Source organism: Agelaius phoeniceus, chromosome 1 (assembly GCF_051311805.1).
Source record: "Agelaius phoeniceus isolate bAgePho1 chromosome 1, bAgePho1.hap1, whole genome shotgun sequence".
Classification (NCBI taxonomy): Eukaryota; Metazoa; Chordata; class Aves; order Passeriformes; family Icteridae; genus Agelaius; species Agelaius phoeniceus.
In genome coordinates, this window is record NC_135265.1 from 123,116,034 (window position 1) to 123,136,050 (window position 20,017).

The window sequence follows — 20,017 nt, forward strand, 5'->3', positions numbered from 1 at the left end:
GTATTCCCCAATTCAGTGTTCCCACTGAAAAACTACCAATCACTTGTTCTTCTCTCAATCACTCCTCCTCCTCACCATTTCCATCTCTGGAGGGATGGAAAGGGGAATGGGAAACACAAAAGGTAAAGTTCACAGGTTGAGTTAAGAGCAATTTGCTGGAAAGAGCACTGAGATAAGAAAATTAGCAGTAATAGCAACAATACTAATGACAGAGGGTGTATGAAGTGAAGAATTTGCACTACTAGAGTGCTCACCCCTGACCATACCTGCCTGCTCCCACCGTCAATCTACTCAAGACTCAAGGAATCCTTTTACCCCCTTGCCCTCCTGGCAATGACATGAGATATTATGGAACTGAGACATGAGATATATAGAATATAGATATTATATATATATAGTCTCTAGGTCCTGGCCATGCCTCTCTTGGACACTGCAATAATTAACCCTGTCCTCCTGGCTGGAACTGGGGCAGGATGGTTTTAGAGAAGGCCACCAGGAAAATATCTAAGGAATGGACTTGTTTGAAGGACACATGAGGAGGTGAATAGAGGAACTTCCCCATTCTCTGTGAAAATTTAAGGCACATTATATGCTTTTTAGCAAGGTGCCTCTTTCCTCCCGTCTGTGTTTTGTTCTAGCAGTTTTCTTACACTGAATTGGAAGACAGAATTGAAGGTGGATTTGTATGGGTAACAAGTGCCATAAAAACCATTGTGTCCGTTGTCGCATATACGTAAATATGCATCTGGCACACGATATGATGTTCCAGAAGAACAAAGCTCCTGACAGGAGCCTTCTGCACAGTCCCTGTCCCTTTGAGTAAAGTCTGTGGGCGATTTTTGGCTGTTTTCCATTGACTCTGCCAAGGTTGCTTACTTAAGGGTGCTTACATCACCATTCTTTCATTCCCTTCTTCCTCACCAAATCACTCAGTGAGTTTGGTTTTGTACCAGCTGCAAAGGCATATTCGCCCCTCTCCTGGAGACATCAAAGACAATTTGTGGGTAACATGTCTGCATTTGTATTTAAATTATTGTTAATGATTGGGAAATTACTCTAAATTTCTAATTAAAAAAAAGTATTAAAACTCCCCATTATACTTCTTCTCAAGATTCTTTATTTGTGTAGGAGGCGCCTGTCTTAAAGAAAGCTATACCTGACAGATATGACTAGAAAGTAAAGACCTCAACCTGAACACACATTCAAAAATGTGTTATTTATTTAAAGAAAAGCAGAAAGTTGAAGAAATACAGAAAAATTATATGTATGAAGTTAAAGACATGAAAGCTGTTCCCTTTCTGAAATTTCACTCCAATTAACTGTTAATTTTGTAGAGAAAATATGGGAATGTATGTTTATTTTAAACCCATCTGAGAACACAATCCACTGGTGAAACCACTACCAAGAACCTCCATATCTGTATGTGCCTGTGATTGTATACATAAGAATCAAATTTCAATCCAATTACTTCTGTGGGAAAAAATGTGAAAGATTATCAGACTATAAAAAGACTTGAAAATGAAAGTACCCTTAAGGTTGTCAAATTTTTAGGAAAAGCAACTTTTAAGAAGGTCCTTTAAAATCCCTTATTTGACCTCTTTACATGTTTTCCCACTGATTTGGTTGCAGTCTTCTTTCCTAAATAAGCCTCTGCTTTTCTGGAAAGCCATTCAGAAATTAAATACTCCTTCTTGCTTTCACTTTTTAACTACTGCTTCTAATCCTTCATTTTCTGGTCATTCAGTATATTGGCAGTATATCTGTACTCCTTAATTTTGTGTTTTGTTGTCTATTCTGGAACCCTCCTTTTTGAAATAAATCCTTTGACCTTCTCTTTCTGCTGTCTAATGACCACAACAGTCTCCTCACCACCGTTGCTCCTAATCTTATCTTTTCTGTCATTGACTGTATAAATCTGTTTCTGTCACAGACGAACTGCCTTCAGTCCTGTTTTTTGAAAGCATCTTTGAAGCTTGCTGACTTGGCATCATCCTGGGGAGTTCCAGGGTAAAATTGCTAACTTTCTGCATTCCCTTGCCCACTCTTGGTCTTATGAGAAAGCAAAATAATTTTTCTCTCTGCTTTTGCAACTCCACCAATTTTAGACTAATTTTGGTTTTGGTTGGTTTGCTGGGGTTTGTTCACCTTTTGCTGATGATTGCTAATACTTCATTGATTGCTAATACTTCATTGATTGCTTCATGATTGCTTAATGGAGGTGGCTATGCATAGATCTTGACCAGATTATTTGAGAGCTTAAAGATGAGCTGACCTGCTGATTCCTAAGTGAATCCAGAATCCAAATAGGCTAATTTTCTGGAGGAGTACTGCTGAACTGTAGGTATTGCATTCATTCTTGCCACGTAACTCTGCTTTCTGTATATACATCTGTCTTCCTGCACCCCCTTTGAATTCTCTTAAATATTGTCATTATTACTGTGAGTAACTTGAGTGTACTAAGTGTAACTTCAGGATTTAAAGCCACTTTTACAGATAGATGGTCCCTAAAGAATTCTATATAGAGACTGAGTGCCTTGGGTCAGCGGGTCTACAGCTTTCAGTCTGGCAAAGAGTGTTTCCTCATACAATCCATGTGATGACTATTGCAGCAAAGTTGTGCCAGCCAAATTAGACAAGACTCAACTCTATTGAGTCTTGTCAAGTTTTGTATCCAGCACATACACAGTGAACTTATTTAAAGTACTGGATATTCAATATCTTTTTCTAGGGTGACATACAATACTCTGTGCTAGTATCTGCTGCACACTGACTGCTCTTCATCAAGCTTTGACACAATTTGACTCTCTTCTCACCAGAAGTAAGCTTATATATTCAAATTTGTTTGAGACCCAGGACCCCTCACTTTGTTGATTTTCTGATATATATTACTGCCAATTGAACAGTGCCACTGAAAAAATGTGACAGGCTCTCCTCATAATGTCAAACAATAGAAAAATCCCTGAGTAATTTCCAGAAAGTCTGAGAACTTTATGATAACAGAATGGTGAGAAAATATTGCCAAATTTCTGTACATGCTGAGACAAGAGGATTATATATGTATATAGTATATGTAGTGCAGCACAGTAAGAAAGTAATCTTTACTCTCTCTCTGTATTAATCTTCTACAGCCTTCAAAGATTTTAATTTCAGTCCTTCCAGCTAATGGCATTAAGCCACACTTCATTTTTAAATGTGCCTTTCTGCACTAAGTGTAACATCTGGCATTCCCAAAATCTTTTTTACAATTGCATGTACATTTAAAATGCTATTCCCTAATCATTTTGTTTTTAAAAAGGATTTTAATATGGTCTAGTTCTAAAAAAAATTAAGAATAAATCAAAATATGTAGTAGGGATTAATACAAATGTGTATTAGAAGAGCAAAGAAATCACTGAGACAAAACTAATCATCATTTAGATTATCAGTAGAAGATGATTAAAAAACAAAGGATTGTATGACAAGTTATGTTGATGCCATGTTTGTGTAGCCAAATGTTTCAGCTTTATAAATGAAAAAGCCTAAGCAGCTTACAGTGAGACAAAGTAATCATTCAAATTACAAACTTAAGAATTTCAAATTACATACTTCATCAAGTTGAGTCTATTGTAACTTAAAATACATAGGGAATGATTCACTCTAGTTGAAAAACAGCATGTAATATTTCAGCCATTATGAAATTGCTGCCTGGCTTTACAAAAGTGTTAATGCCATTAAACCATCTCTTTTTAGGATGAATGCTCCAAACTCATACTGTTTATAATCCAACACCTAGGAAGAACATTTTCTTATATTTAAATGGAGATTTATTTGGGGCATTTTTTTGGTTTGTTTAAATGAAAACCATGTTGATCTCTCTGACTGTGTTCTCTTGCTCCAATAATTAGATATTTTTGATCAAGAGCTCAATCTTCCAAATACTTAAGAGAAAGTAAAGTATTTGCTGTTCTTATTGCTCTTCTTGTCAGTAGGGGTTTTTATACTGTAAAGACTAAGCTGAATAGTAATTTTGGGCAAGCTGTATGCCAAATATTTGAACTCGATTTTCTAGGATTTTATTGCAAAAAATAGACTAGTATAGGTTCCACCTCCTTCATAATTATCGCATCAAAGAACAGAGCCTGGGCTGGAAATTCACAATTCTTTATGTTTAGGAACTTTCATTGAAGCAATTACAGTTGAATGCGACAGTGAATTTATTCTTACTGAAGGGTTTCTTCAAATATCTGTTTCGTATACAACTTCTTTATTGGTGGTATTGATGAGAGTACTAATTTGTTCTTAATTTTGGTGGATATTTCTCTTTCTGTCCCTTGACTGCTTCTTCTAATTGCTTTACTCATTGCTCTACATCTCATCCAAAAATATTATAAATGTAGTAAATCTAAGATTTTTTCCAGAATGTCAGTAAAACCCAACCATGACAGGGCCATTAACAGGGCCTTTTCTTACTTTTCTGATTTAGTTTTTCTGAGAGGACCTTGTGTGTGGTACATGGATACCTGAAGTGCTTATATCTGTAACCTGTTTCTCTGCTTTTTCTAGTGATAAATCATAGTACTGACATTGCTGGGATACTGTGCATGCCTTGAACAGTTTTGTTCTATCCTAGTTTAAATATAAGAGCACAAACTTTAATTCATTTCAATATTAATTTATATTAATGATATTGAATATTATATTTGTCCTGCTGTGAATGAATAAACACTGAGGAGAATGTAGGGGAATTTTGTTTCCTCCTTCCTTTTTTTGTTACCAGACAGAAATATTTAAGTAGAAATTGATTCTATTAGTGGGTTTCCCCAAAATTCTACTAAAATAAAAATCTGTATATAATTTCTGATATATTAGAAAATTAAAAAAAAAAAGGTAAAAAACTGAAACAAATATGCACCCTTGTAGCTCCTCCTCTGCCCTAGGTTTAACCAAACTAGAAATGCAATCCAAAGTCTGACTCACTTAGAAAATCTTAGTGACACGTTTCTATTATGGATGTCTCAGATGATCAGTGGAGGCAAAGTTTACAGATGTGAATTTTCAACTCCGAACTAATCTGGGGTAAAAAGAACTACATTCTAGTGAAGATGCAGATTTGAGCTTAAATAAGAGGGAAAAAATATTATTCTATATTTTTGAAGAAAAGTTGTCATGAAATACAGGGTTTGCTTGTCACCTTGTACAGATTTCTGTTATATAACTTCCATCAGAGATAGGCTGATATGTTTCTTACTTGTCTAATGGAGTTTGTTTGCTCCTTGAGAGCTCCTTCAACCACATCTGTGCAACCTGGATAAAATGAGAGTCCTCAGGACCAACCTTCAGGCTTACTTGATACATTTCATTCCTACTGGTATGCCTCTTGAAGAGGAAAACTAGCCTTATAAGATGGAGTCAGAGGCATCATTCCTGCCTTCCTGGCTTCCCTGCAAATACAATAATCAAGCATTCATGTCCCTTTCCCAATGACAAATCTAAATGGGCTGCAGGTGGGACTTAGTCTGAGGGTAAGCCTCCCATGCCAGGTGCCTCAGCATGTGTTACATGCACTCCAAGGAGGCAGTGGGCTCAGGATAAATGGTAAAGCCTGCAGGGGGGATATGCTGAACTCCAGCTGGATCCTGCGCTGGAGTGCCTTGTGTCATGGCACTGCTCTGCAGTAGGACAAGTACACAGAGCTGATGGATATTTACTTTCTTCTGTGGGAGATTTGAGGTTTTTGGAGTTGCAGCTAAAAGCCAGCAGGAATACCCCAAGTACTAAACAGCCCTGTTAAAGTAAAATTAATTACATCACCAAAGTTAATGTGGAATTGAAACCTACTTCATGTGAACATTAACCCTAAAATATAATTTTATACCATGTTTGAGTGAGATATGTTAAAATATATTTTAAACAAAATCTGAATTCCAGTGAAGGTAAGCTTTATTGTCTTGACTGATATATTTTGCAAACAGGGGAGGTGTCTTTATATTATTGAAAGAAGGAGAATAAAAAGCATATGAGGAAACAAAAAATATGTATATCCATAGTATGTAAAGCACAGCTTGTTATTACTATGTGGCCAAATTGTAAGCAGGTGAAAGAAATGTGAATTTGAAGGAAGTGGGGCAAAGATCAGAAACAGTAGATGTTGAGAGTTTTTCTACTACTGCCTTCATCCAGCTGTCAAACCTATACTACAACCTTACCACAACACTGAACATATATCATCTAAATATTTTTCTGTGGAGAGACTTCTCCTATATATACTTCTCCTAATATATATTCACTCAATACATAAATAGATCAGTTGTAACTATAAACTACAGATATTCAGGCAGCTTGTTTCTTTCATGTTATTTTCATCTTTTAATGCAGTAATTACATTTGGTATTTAAGGGTGTTTGAAATTGAGAATGCAACAGTTTAAACTTTTTCTGAAACAGTCAAGTAATTTTTCCAGAATGAGCTATTCTTGGTTAGATCAGCTGGAAGAAAACATATGCACAAGATTCAAACCACTCTGTTCTAAAGCACTGCTTCATTTCTTTTTGGTGAGATGCACCTCCATTATAAATACTCAGGACAAGCAAATAAGACCCAGTGGTAAGGAGAGGTCAGAGTGGCCCTTAAGGTGTAAAGGATCGGTGGAGAGGAATAGAGAGTTGAAAGAGGAAGAATTACAAAAGTTCAAAACCACTGGTGTAGAAAAGGCACAAGGATGTCATAATTTCTTGATATACATGGGTAAGTCTGCCAGAACCAGCTCACTGGAACAAAATTAAGATTGCTTAGGGTTTCTAAAAAAAAAATAAAAATTCCAAGGTCTAGTCAATTCTATAAATTTAGTTTTTCTGACTTTTTTCTGCTATATACTTCTTTTGCTGATTGTGTCTCTTCTGGTTCAGAAAAACTGGAATATAAGAACTTAGGAACAGTTAGAAAATGTGTAGTCAGTAGAATATGAAGTAATTAGAAATTAAGAGGTGATTGATTGCAGTCTTCTTAAATTGCATAAGGGTTCTTTCAGTTTCAGATAACATTAGATATATAGAAGCCAAAAAAAATTATCAACCCCTGTGAGGGGTTTGTCAGTTCATTTTTTCAGGATGATTTGTTTAAGTCTTTGTTCCTCATCTTTAGGTATTAGAAACAGGAAAAAACCTACTTTTTTTTAGGTATTTTCTAATTCAGTGGATGCTGTAAGAAAAAAAGGCAGTATAAATATCATACAAAATATCAGAAATATTCACAGGTCTACATTGATATTTGTGTTTTAGCATCCCACCAATTGTTTGTGACTACTTTCTGGTGTTAAATCTCTTCTAAGGGAATTTATTGCTTTGGCAAAGGTACCCAGACAAGATTATTGCTATTTCTTGTTCTCTGGTCATGCAAAATCGTTTTTCCATGCTGTTTCAGAAAACATATGGAAAAGGAAAGTTGAATTCCTCAGCTGAATGAAGCAGATGTTTGTTGTTTAGTCTTAATCACTGTTGGTGAGTAGACTTCTTCATTCACTGCCCTTGTCAATGCAGTCTCCTTAAGGGCAGTGGGGTACTTTTTTCATTCAGCCACAAATTTCTCATATATTATAGAAAACTCATATCAAATAAAGACATTCATCAAATTTTTGAAAAGACTTTAATATTAAGGAAGTCAACAATAAAGAAAGTACTTTAAAAATACGTTATTTATTTATATATTCAGATACTTTTTTGCCAATGACCTTGATAGTGTATTCTGGGCTATATGCCACAAAAATGTAATTAATAAGGTTTTATATAAAATGGTATTTTTAATCTCATCCCTACAAATGCATAACATTTGCATTCATTTCCAACATATGCACTAAGTGTTACTTAAATTTACCAAGTTAGTTTATAATTATATATTGCATTATCTAAATTTTGGATTTATTTGCCTCTTCCTGTTTTCAGATATAAAAATGTTACTTCCAAAAAGCTTTTTGTAATACTAGCAAAAGCTTTTCCCTATCTACTTTGAGACTTCTCAGCATCTCATTTATTTTCAGAGTTTGATCAAACTTGATGACTTATTTATAGTAGGCTGTTATTGTGCTTAGTGCTGTAAAAACCATGGACTCAGTTCCAAAAACCCCTAGTCTAAATCAGATCCAGGCAGTCTAGTTGAACACACTGTACAATTGCTTCATCAGTTTCCATTGAAAGATAAAATTTCTTTCATTATTTTCTTTTTATAACCCAAGAAATGCAAAATGTATGACTGTTTTCTAGTATTCATTCCATATCCTCCTTTCTGAAAATTGATATGAAGATTTGTTTAAACTGATAGCAGTAACTACCTCTTCTGTGAATAAATTACAGTTCCCATTTCTGAGAGGTCCTACTCTTTTCCTCCTTGCTGACCTCTTCTTCTCCATGTACTTTAAAAAATTCTGATTTATCTCAAACCCTCATGCAATCTGCTTTTCATTTTCTACCCTTAATTTTCTTATCATTTTTTGCACTCTCTCTTAACTTCATTCTCTAATCTTCTCAGTACTGCTGTGTAGCTGATGTTTTATGCTTCGGATTTCCTTTTTCCTTACTTTTTATTACATTTTGGACTTTCCAGCTCATCCTCATTGACTTTTACTCCTTGTATATGTATTGCAAGATTGCCCATGCAACCTTTGGGTATGCATTCATTTACCTCTCCACATTTTTCTTTTTTTTTTTCCTTCAGCTGTCAATATTTTCTCTTTTAATAGTTTCATCATGTTAATTTTTCATTTGACATGTTACATTTCTCTAAAATGACTAATCTGAAACATTTCGAATTTTTTAACTAGTTCCAATTTTATTTGTCTTTCTAGTTTTGAAAGCAGTTATGGTATTTTTGGTTCTTTCATGAATAGGTTTTCATGCCTCTAGTTAAATTATAATCTCAAAATTCTTTCTGCAATTACTTTTTTAAAAGTATGTATTAAAAAGACAGAAAACCTCTCTGGGAACAGGAACACTTAATTTTTTGTAACAACAATTGTATTGCTAAAGACAAACAAATTAATCCTTTCGTACACTAAGGAAGCAGTTTTGCATTTTCTGTGCCAGTCAAGGATTCCATTAAGGCTGAGATATCGTGTTAAGGCAACTCTGCTGCCCATCCCTGTCTGTAGTATATCTTCTGAAGTTAGCAGACAGGTTTGTTCCTGTTGAAGGGTCTTCCTCTTGACTGATAATAAAATGGCAGTGGTGGCCATGGAGCTCAGTGGCCATAAATCTAATAAAGAAGTGTTTATGATGCCTAGGAAGGAGTTAGAGATGCTGTGAATCAAGCTTTATAAGTAGAATCAAAAACAAAGATGCTAGAGGCCTAGGCAGAAATTTCTTAGGTGCTATACACAGTTAAATGGTATTTCAGTTTCTATACAACATTCACTTTCTGGATAGGATTTTGTTATACATGGTTTTGTATGTGCCTACACACATGTATATATATATATACTTATATATACATCCATATAGGTGTGTATATAAACATACTTACATGTGTCATCTTGGCAAGTTGATGATAATTTGACAAGGCTGAACATAGCTGGGATTTTTCAGGTTTTTGTTCTCTAGTAATGAAAAATCCACTGGACTAACAGAAAATAAGTTGCACATGAGTAAGTTAAATTCATAAATGTTTCAAGATAGTTTAAAAAAGTTGTTTTAGCCAGGCCTTTGCTCCCCCTGCACTCTTTCTGAGGCCGATGACTTAATTTTGTGCTGGTTAAGGAAAAGTAGAAGTGGGCAGTGAGTATCTTGAATAATTGAAGCAACAGATAATGCAGGGGTCATGTTAAGGATTTCTTGTTTAAGCATCTGTCAAATGAAAGATGATCCAAAATCTCTCTCTTTTGTGAGATGCAGACTCAGAGTAGATTTTAGCCCTAAGTATTTATTAGATTTTCAGCAAATTGATTTGAGTGCTTCTGAACTGTACAAAATAAATGAGGTTTTTACAGTTCTGGATTAAATTTTTACTTGTATTACAGCTGCAAATGGCTTCAGTATACAAAATTATTATTTTATGGGTGGTTAATCTGTAACATGGGCTAAAATTTTATTGCACAAAAATTAAAACAGAGAGACACAAATACTGAAACAGTTTATATCTGATTTATAGCTAGCTTAAAAAAATAACACATTGAGCAGATCTATATCTAATTTACTATTGTTTCAGACTTTCATTAACATCAAAAAGGAGTACAAGTTATGTAGCATCAGTAGGACTCTCCACCTCAGAGAAATACTGACGAATCAAGTGTTGAACATTAACTTTACATGACAATATATACCTAAACCAAGGTGACAGTGGGAGCTTTCTCTGATGCACTAGGCTGGGTGGGGGAAGGGAGAACTGAAAATGAGGAAAGGAATAAACTGGACCCTTAGTGCCAAGCAGCACAAATTGGAGTTAAGATGAATAAGAAGAATCCAAGAGCTATTAATCGAAGCTCAGCACCTCCAGGGATAAATGATTCTTATGCCTGAAATAGATTTAACTCTCCCCAAACAGTAATCTCACTCCTGAACAGGAAATGAAAATAAAAGCCAGCTACCTACCAGGCAAGAGCAGATTCTACCTTCTGAATATTGCAGTCACTCTAGAGCTGCTAAATGTCTCTCCCTAAGTCCCCTACTATAAAAATTTGTGAATGTGAATGCCTGCATAATAATCTTTAGCTATACAGAGATTTTAGAAAGGGACCCTCCTTTCTGAACCCTCAGTTCTTCCTCGTATCAGTGCTCTGTCATTAATATGTAAATTTACATGTAACATAGTTTACACTGTACTTTTGTAAGCTCTAGTACTTCCTTTTTCTCAAAGAAAAGTTTGGCATGCACAGAATCATTATCTCAATTTTGAAATGGAGGAATTCTTAAAAGTTACTTGTCCAACATTCTGATGAATTATTTATTTTTAAAGAATGTTAGATATGCTGCTATTAGTTTTCAGATACATTTAATTTAGTTGACATGTTTCCCTCATCTACTGATTTAAGCTACAACAAATATGTGTTTAAAAGATGCAATACTTGTTTTGGAATTTTTTAAGTAAGCTTTTGGCTTAAAAGTCAATGGATTTTTTCCAAAGAGAGGAGATCTAGATGCATGCTGTGGCATTCTTCAAGTCCAGCCCTGAAAAACTGTATTTAGCTGCTAAAAAGGGCAGGGAGGAGGCAAGGATCTAGTACTACAGTTTTCTTTTATGCCATGGTTCTTTTTTGAAAGGCTTCTTCAACCATTTCTTAAAAGCCTTTAGTTTATGTTTGGCTGTAATTCATATTACAGACATCTTTTCCTGATTTTCCTATTTCCACTGGGGTTTCACTGCTTTGGATAAATCTAGCTGCAGTGGAGTCAGTCGCAAAATTTTGACTTCATTGGCATCAGGATTTCATCTTCCACTTCAAGTTCTCTAAACCAGTTCAGGTGCAGCTACTTCAGTAAAGTTGCTGTAGTCTACTATATCCTGATTCTTCCTTTTTACTTTTCACTGGATGTGCAAAACTATTTTTTTATTGATTTGCTAGTTCTTTCATGAATCACTGTTATACAGAGAGACTGATTCAGCCTGAGTTGGAATTCCTGAGAATCTCTAATTTTGTATTTTGAAGTATGTAGAATCTATGAAGGGAAGGATAATTTCTCTTTGTGGCATAGTCAAGGTGCTAATGAACTAGGAAGCAGATCTTAATTATTACATTTTCTAGTGGTGCAAGATTAAAAATCAAGGGCTTCTCAACTTTTGATGTTGTTTTCAATCACCCATGAATCTCAACCTGGAGAAAAATTACTTAATATAATTTTCAGTTTTCTTTCTCTGAACTGGGCTATGTTTCCTCTTTTTCTGTATTGGGAGAAAGTGTTAGACTTGTTAGAGAATATCATAAAGTTAATGTACTCTAAATGTGTATACCCACATTGTTCAGAATGCATAAGCACTGTGTAAGTGATGCTTTCCTCTTTTGATTTTCATAATACCTTCTTAACATCCTAGCATTTTTATTTTTTAAGTACTATGTCTGATATTTGAAATATGTTTTATAGAAATATCTGGTTAAAAGCCTTGAGGTTTTGTTGCAGAGCACCAGTAATCAGATCTGACCTCCTCATGGTGTGGAAAGTTATGGGGGTTTTCCACTTGGTTTTCCACCCATTTAACTGAACTTTGGTATTGGAGGATTCTACATTCTGAAACTGTTGCTTCTTCATTTCCTTAAATAATATCTTAAGCAAGATATTTTTCCACCCAACCAATTCAACCCTTTCCCCAGATAATTTATTAATATATTGGGCTATCTACTCCTCTGCCCAGAAACATATGGGAAACTTTTAACCTACATTTACCTTGAAAGTGACTTTTTTTAATATTTATTCATGCAAAGACGGACTTTCTCATCATGTGGCAGATATGGCTTATTTGGATCTTTTGTTGAGGGTCACACTAAAATGTTTTTTAAATACCAAATACTTTAAAAAATGTGGATCTGTCTCTTCTGCAGGCTGCTTGCCTGTCTTCAAAGGTTTACTTAAGGTATCTGAGACATTTCAGTTGGCATGTGAGTTTCTAGTGTGGATATTAGTGTACAAGGAATGTTCCTACAGCTCTAGTCCATGCTTTCCACTGAGTGAATACTCCTTTAATTACTCCCTAGAAGAATTTTAAAAAAAAGAAATATAATGACTATGCTATGTACAGTAACCAGGATAGAAAACTGAGGCAGAGCATGTTAATGTTTGAAGGACACAGCATCTGCATGGCCAAGACTGCTTTCCCTGAGGGACTTGGGAAAAATTGTTAAAGTGGTTGCTCCTGAGGCAGTGCAGAGGAGATGGATTTGTGGAGGCCAAGCACTGAACAGAGGAAGTGACAGAGAACACAACCTGGCTAGAGAGGTGTAACAAGAACTAAAATGTTTTATTTTGTTAACTTCAGTAAACACTCACAGTGAACACACAAGAAAAATCCATGAAAATATCCCATAACAACCAATTTTCACTCCTGCCAACTCCCTCATTCACCACCTTTCAATAAAGCACTAGTGCTCCCTTTAAGACATAGATACTTTATTTGCAAAACAGTGATCATGTTTCAAGGCAGTCTTACCTCTGATAGGAGATGTCATGCGTTCTGTTACAAAATAAGAGCAGACCAGCACATCTCTGATGCTGAATGCAGGTGGAGCTCAAAGTTGTGCTTGAGGATAATTCAGAAGTGTGATGTCCTTTCAGGCAAAGCTGAACAGTTTTCTGTATCTTGTGGGACTCAAATGCACGTTCAAGTTTGTCTTCACATATCTCTTATATTTACAACGAATGAAAAATTTATGCTGAATATCAAGAGATCCTCACCTCTTTTTATGACTAGTCATTGACTGTCTCTAACAAGACTTAGCAGAATTGAAATATACATTTAAGTCATTCCCATATAATGCTTGAAAAAGTGCTGGATTAGATTAAAAAGTACAGAAAAATACTAAATCTGTATAAAATACATTGCTTCTTAATCCCAATATGTTGTAAGAACTGCAAGCATTTGTTTCTAATAAATTAAAATCTCATTTTTTCAACATAAAGCCAAAGCTAAGGATGAGTTTTAATGGAAATGGGAGTGAAACCATTTCCAGAAAAAGTAAAGACAGAAAATTAAATGGTGAATTCTACTGGAAAGTATGCATCAATTCTTCAAATATGCATCGGGGGCACCTTCCTAGACCATTTGTTAGAAAGAGTAGTGTGCTGACTACAATTAGTACCCTGAACAACTCAGAGATGATCATAGACACAGCTGTTGTTGTTTAAGGTAACAGGCACATCAATGGCAAGGCAGTAGATATTGATTTGTGCAGTGACATCCTTCTAGCTATGTCATCTGAGTGAAAGAAGTCCCCAAATTAACCAATAATATAGTGTTAGAAGTTGTAGTAGTTGCCTCCTGGGACTTGTTCTGGTTAAGGATAGATACCTCTCCTCTTCCCACAGCCATCAATCCTCCGTGAAGGATTGCATGCAGGTCTCCATTGGTCAAAAACAAAATGTGAAGTCCAAAAGGACAAAGTAGCAGATTGCTGGATTTTATATATATTGAAAATTTCCTCACAAGACACTGGAACTCAATCTAAGTCTTAATATGCAATTGTAAGAATGTTAAAAACAGTGAATCAATTTTCCTCTTTAGGTATTTTAATACAGATGTTTTAAATGTAAAGTCTCATTTCCATCAAAATCAGATGTCAAAAATTGTTAGTTGTATCAACTTGATTTTCTTACTGTTCTGATTGTACAGTCCATTTTTGTCATGGGCCACTGGCTATATAGTACATCAGCTGACTGTATGTAATAAAGGGTAACAGGCCTGGACATTGTTGATGTTAGAGCAGTAAAAAGCAACGACCATAAATACTTAATCCACATGAACATCAATGAGAAAGTCTGTATGTAAGTAATAATCATATGACATATAAAATGTTAATCAAAGAATTCAAGCTCTAATTTGGATTTAAACTGTCCCTCATTATGGTGAGATTTCTGTTTATTTGGTAATATAAAACCTTCTTGTAATCAAACATTTTACAGTTCTTGAATTACCTTTTTTATAAAGGTTATGCATTTTATCAAAATTATATGACTGAATTTGTTCTCTTGCTGTTTTCAAGTAGATGGGCAAAAAAAACTCTTTTGACACATAAGCTGAGTTTTATTCAAGAAAGTATTCAATTAAATTTGGAGAAGCTTATTTATATTACTGATTTTGAGATCCAGATGCAATTATAGACCAAGCCTGAGTTTACAAAGTGAAAGTGTCTTTTCATATATGAGTTACATTACAACTGCATATAGATTCATATTTCCAAGAACACATAATTGCACATGTGGCTGAAAGTAAAAGAAATATTTGACAAAATCTATTGTCTTAAAAACAATAAGATAGTTGTTTGCATTAGTTATTTTTTATAATATTCACTCCACAGAATAATTGTTTTTCTTTATTTTTTTTTCTTGGAGCTAGAGGAAAAATTAGTATGTCAGCTATGGCTTTTAACATCATGTACAAATAATTCTGAACAGAAAAAAGAATTTAAAAAAATCTTTTATATTTATTAAAAAAACCCCTCGAGCTCTTACAACATGTAGAGAGGTATGTAATCTTATCCTTTCTTCTAATTATGCTGCAATCAAGGTATACTAGGACTAAGACCATGTTTTAAATATAAGGGATTTTAGAAATGCAACTGGTCCCTATTAATACGATATAACAATTTTTAAAAAGTGCAACTGCCAAATGTTCATTTTTTTGCTGACATAATGCTCATTTCTAGACTATGGGATAGTGCCTAGCGAGGCTTTCTTTGCATCTCATTTTCTGTATTTTTTTTCTTAATAAACATTTATAACAATTCTTCAAAGGTTTCTGTTGTAAAACTGCTTGGAAGTCAAAAAGAGATTTGAGGATTTCAGATTTAAAGCCTTATTGATATCTTCATTGTGTTAAAAGACTTTGAATATGAAGGTTATTTATATACATTTGATGTTCCCCTTACAAGTAAATATTGAAATTAAGGTGTTTTTCCAGTTTTTCTCTTATACAGCAAGGATTTAATGCAATTATATCAAAGGAGAAATTCCTTGCATTGGATGAAAACTGAATGCATGTTTATCCTGCTGGGGTCTATTTTAGAAAAAGGAAACAGGATTTCAGTCTGCCTAAGGTAGTTTTGATTTTGTATTGCAGCGAGGGGGGGTTTTGTTGACATTTTATTCTTTTTTCCCATTCCATAGCATGAATCTCAGACCAAATTTATAACTCTTAATGATTTACATCTGTTATACAGTCCCAGTGTTTGACTCAGCACCTTTTAGCAGGATATACAGAAAACCAAAAATATCAATCTGAAATCAAATTTTAAAGTTTTTGGAAATCTGTTCATATTTTACAGGGTCCTTCCAGTCTCTTTACATTGTACAAGGCTCATTGGGAGGTAAGAGAGCACATCAGCCATCTTGCTGATCCAGTTTAGAATGGCAAGAACCATATCCCATGATACTGAGGAAACTGATGCTGAGTTTAAATGTTTGAATTTAAGGCATCATTTTGGTCATTTTTTAGGTGCAGCTGTGGTTTTGAAACTGGAACACGGAGTAGGATGGGAATGGGCAGCTGGTGCTCACAGTTTAACTTAGGAGATGGCTAAGTTCTGTGCAGCTTTGCAGCAAATTACTTGGGTTTTTGACTGCTGCAACACAAGCTTTGTATCTTTTAGAAGATGGAAAACATGGATGGGTTAGTTGCTGCTGTTAGCAGAAAGCCACTGCAATTGAGGGGAAAAGAACAACTACTGTAGTTTAGTCTATCTCACATAAAGTCATCCCAAAACAGTTTAGGCAGAATAATAATTGTTAAAGGGCTGAGAAATTTGAGATTTTAGTTTTTGAGTGATTTAAGTTTTTGTTCAAATATTTTTTCCCATTTTTTTTGTAGTGCCCTATTTTTTTTTTGTAATTCAGGGCTGTATTCTCTTTGTATAAGCTGCAAATATCGGTATATAGTGATAATATTAGGTAAAAGCATTTAAAAAGTTCATTTATGATCACACTTGAGTCTTGCCTAATCATTTGGTAATTGTATTAGGGTACCTATTTTTGAAAATTATTTCATGATAGGAAGCTACATTTTTGATTTTATGCTGAAAAAGAAAATTACCTTGCACTCTCATTTTAAATTGGTCACTGTCTGTTTTCACTCCATGTCCTGCTGCATGCAGAAAGTGAAAATCCACAGGCCTGTAGTGGATGAAGCTAATATTGTCTGTGTCTTTCACTGCTGGCTGTTACAAAAATCAATACAAAAAACTTATGAGCATTCTCAGTACCCAATTCAATAGAAAATATGTCCCATTTCTGCAGCTTTTGCAGCATTGTTTGAGCTTCCAGGGCATGGAGGTCTGGACATACTTTTTATTGAATCAGATCCTCAGTAATGTCTTCATATATTTTTAAAGAAAACTGTGAAGGTACACACTGAAATAAACAGTGAGAATCGTACAAGTTGATGGCTACACCAGAAAGCTTGAATCAGGATGTGAGGACTGAAATCTCTGGCTAGCAGCACTTTCGTCTGAAAAATATTTTATTCCTAACATAAGGTCTACTAGATCTGGCTGCATCAACTTCAAAGAACACAAACATGGTGCCTTTGGCACTGCCTAATTTTAAAAATATATACCCACCAATAAACCAGCAAGAGATACTTACTGTAATAAAAAAATCATGATGGATAAAAGTTTTATCCTGCCAGGTTTACCAGAACATGTTTCTCCTTCCTTTCCCCCCCACCCCTTTCTGTTTGATGCATTCCTTAAATATTCAAAAATATATTTTAAGCTATTCTTATTTCTAAAAGTCTGATTTGTGTCAGTTCTGTACCTATATTGAAGTGCCTGGAAGATATATACAGTCTGAGAGAAAGCAGTTGGCTCATGATAAACACAAGATGAAAGTGATGCTTCTAGGCAGAGATTCAAGGAAATTTCTGGAAGGCCATCCTCTCTGTCAGCTGAAGACATCAAAATAATCCTATGGGAAAGAAGTTCTTACTTCTTTTCATTGTCTTTATATATACTTACCGTAGTCAGTAAGTGGCATTTTGTGAAAAATTGTCTTCTGCATCCTCATCTGCATGGACTGAGGCAAAAATTTGTAACACTTCTAATGTCTGTGTAGGAATATTGCAGACTTCAAAGAGGTCCTTAGTGGCATATAGGTGAAAACTGATACAAAGTCCAGTCACAGCCATGAATGATGTGAGAGATATATTAGTGATTTGCTGACATAAAATCTGGTGATTATGTTAAGAAAACTAAACTTGTCTTGCCTTTGCAGTGGCCAAGGAGAGGTACTGAAGAAGCAGATATTGTGACTTCAGACAAGCTGAGAATCCCAGTTCTCCCACCACTCCTCATGGTTCCCCATTTTCTGGCTGCTTCACTAGGTCATATTGTTGATGTGTAAAAGTATGGTTTCATTTCATGAACTGAAACAAATGTTTGACATCTTCTAGATTTATTTTGATGGTATTATCAATACTATCAATAATGATGGGTATCTGAAGGTATCTTAACTTCTCAGGCAAGATCTTTTTGACAGGATAACAAAAAATCATAAAATGTAAATGTTTTAAAGCTAGTAAGGTCCCCTTGCTAACTGCTAAGAAAACATTTAGACATTCATTAGTGAAGCAAAAATAATTTTTTTTTATTATGTTGCTCAACATATTTAAGGAAACTGAAAAAAATTTATACATATACATTGTATACAGTTGGGGTGTGTGTGTGTTATTTTTGTGTCTCTGTGCGCTATTTCTTTCCTTTTGTACTGTTGACATATTTGATCACCAGTGCAAAGGTAAAGTCTGGCTAGACAGTCACCAACAGGGTGGTCAAACAGGGGGACAGGCTGCCCAGAGATGTTGTTGATCTCCTCCTGAAGGGGGTCCTGGGCAGTCTGCTGGAGCTGAGACTGTGTGAGGAGTGGGATTGGTCTAGGGGTCTCTTCCAACCTCAACCATTTCATGATTCTTTGATTTTTCTACTCAGTTGCTACAGAGGTCCAAACAGAACTCATGCTAAAATTGATCAGATATTTAGTAACTCTGATTTGTAGAAAGTGCAAGTCAAGATCTCATATCATCTGCTCTATACTTTTTGGAAGTAAGTAAGCTAAATAGGAATTATTTCATGTTCTACACAAAATGAACTGTGATTGCTTCACCTGCCACTAATGAAGACAGTTTACTCTTTTTAGGAGATTTTTTTAAAACAGTCTGGGTGCCCATTATCTGCAATTTCTGAAAAAATATAAAATTAGTTAACTCTATACACATGAATAATTTTGTAGGGAAAGTTTTCATCTACAAAATTACATGACTTAACCTGAGTGACTAGCAAAATTATCAGTATTAGTTGTTATTCCAGTGGGGATAATACAGTGAAGACAGATCTTTCTTTGGAGAATTCAGTCACTTTTCGTGGATCTGGGTCCTTAGATATAAAAACAGTTTCTTTAGATACTGTTGGAATCACAAAAATAGAAACGATCTCTTTAAAAACCATTACTGTTTTTTTTTTTCTATTTTCACTGCCGTCAATCATTCTCCATTATTCTTTCTCAGGGCTATCATTTCCAGAGCTTTTCCTGTCCCTGGCAATCCCTCTGTTTCATTTTCTCTGTTTCTCTCAGACAGTTGTGCAAAGCAAAATGTTGCAGAAATTCATGTCCTTTTTGTCAGTCCCCAGAAAATCTTTGCAAATGCTCTGAGACTATTGACAGATGTCTGTCTTCTGTGTGGTAGTTGATATTGCTTTTTCAATTCTCAATAAAGTGGAAGATAATTGTCTCATTAAAGCTGTTCATTAGTGTCTACCATAAGAAACCTCTGAATACCCTGTAATGACATCACAAAATATGAATGTATATAAACCAGAAATATTTCTTATTCATAATTGTATGTTTATAATGCAATCGATTTCAAATGTGCTAGATGAAGCACTCCATACTTAATTTAGCTTTCTTTTGTTATGTCATGTTTGTTTTATTCAACCAAGTTTTATGTGACTATATTTCAACCACAGGATTGTCTGTGAACTGATTGTGGGGATTAACATATTGTAGGTATGAGAAACTTGAGTTATTTTGATTGGTTGCATATGACATAGCTCTTGTTTCCATTAACAGACTGCATGAACAAAACTTGTAGAAACTTGAAGTTCTTTGATTTCGAGTACATTTCATAATAATTTTAATACTATATTCAAAGGCAAACAACCTGAATATACTTCTTAAAATATTAACTTTCATTTTGATTTTTTAAAGTAGACTTCTAAAAAGAATTTTTTTCATGATGGTTTTAATAGAAATTGTTCATTAAGTAAACTGTAACATTTCTGGTGAATATATATGGTGGATTTTTTTTTGTACAGACACAAATATGTATTTCTGTATAAGGATTTAAATAAAGTAATTATTAT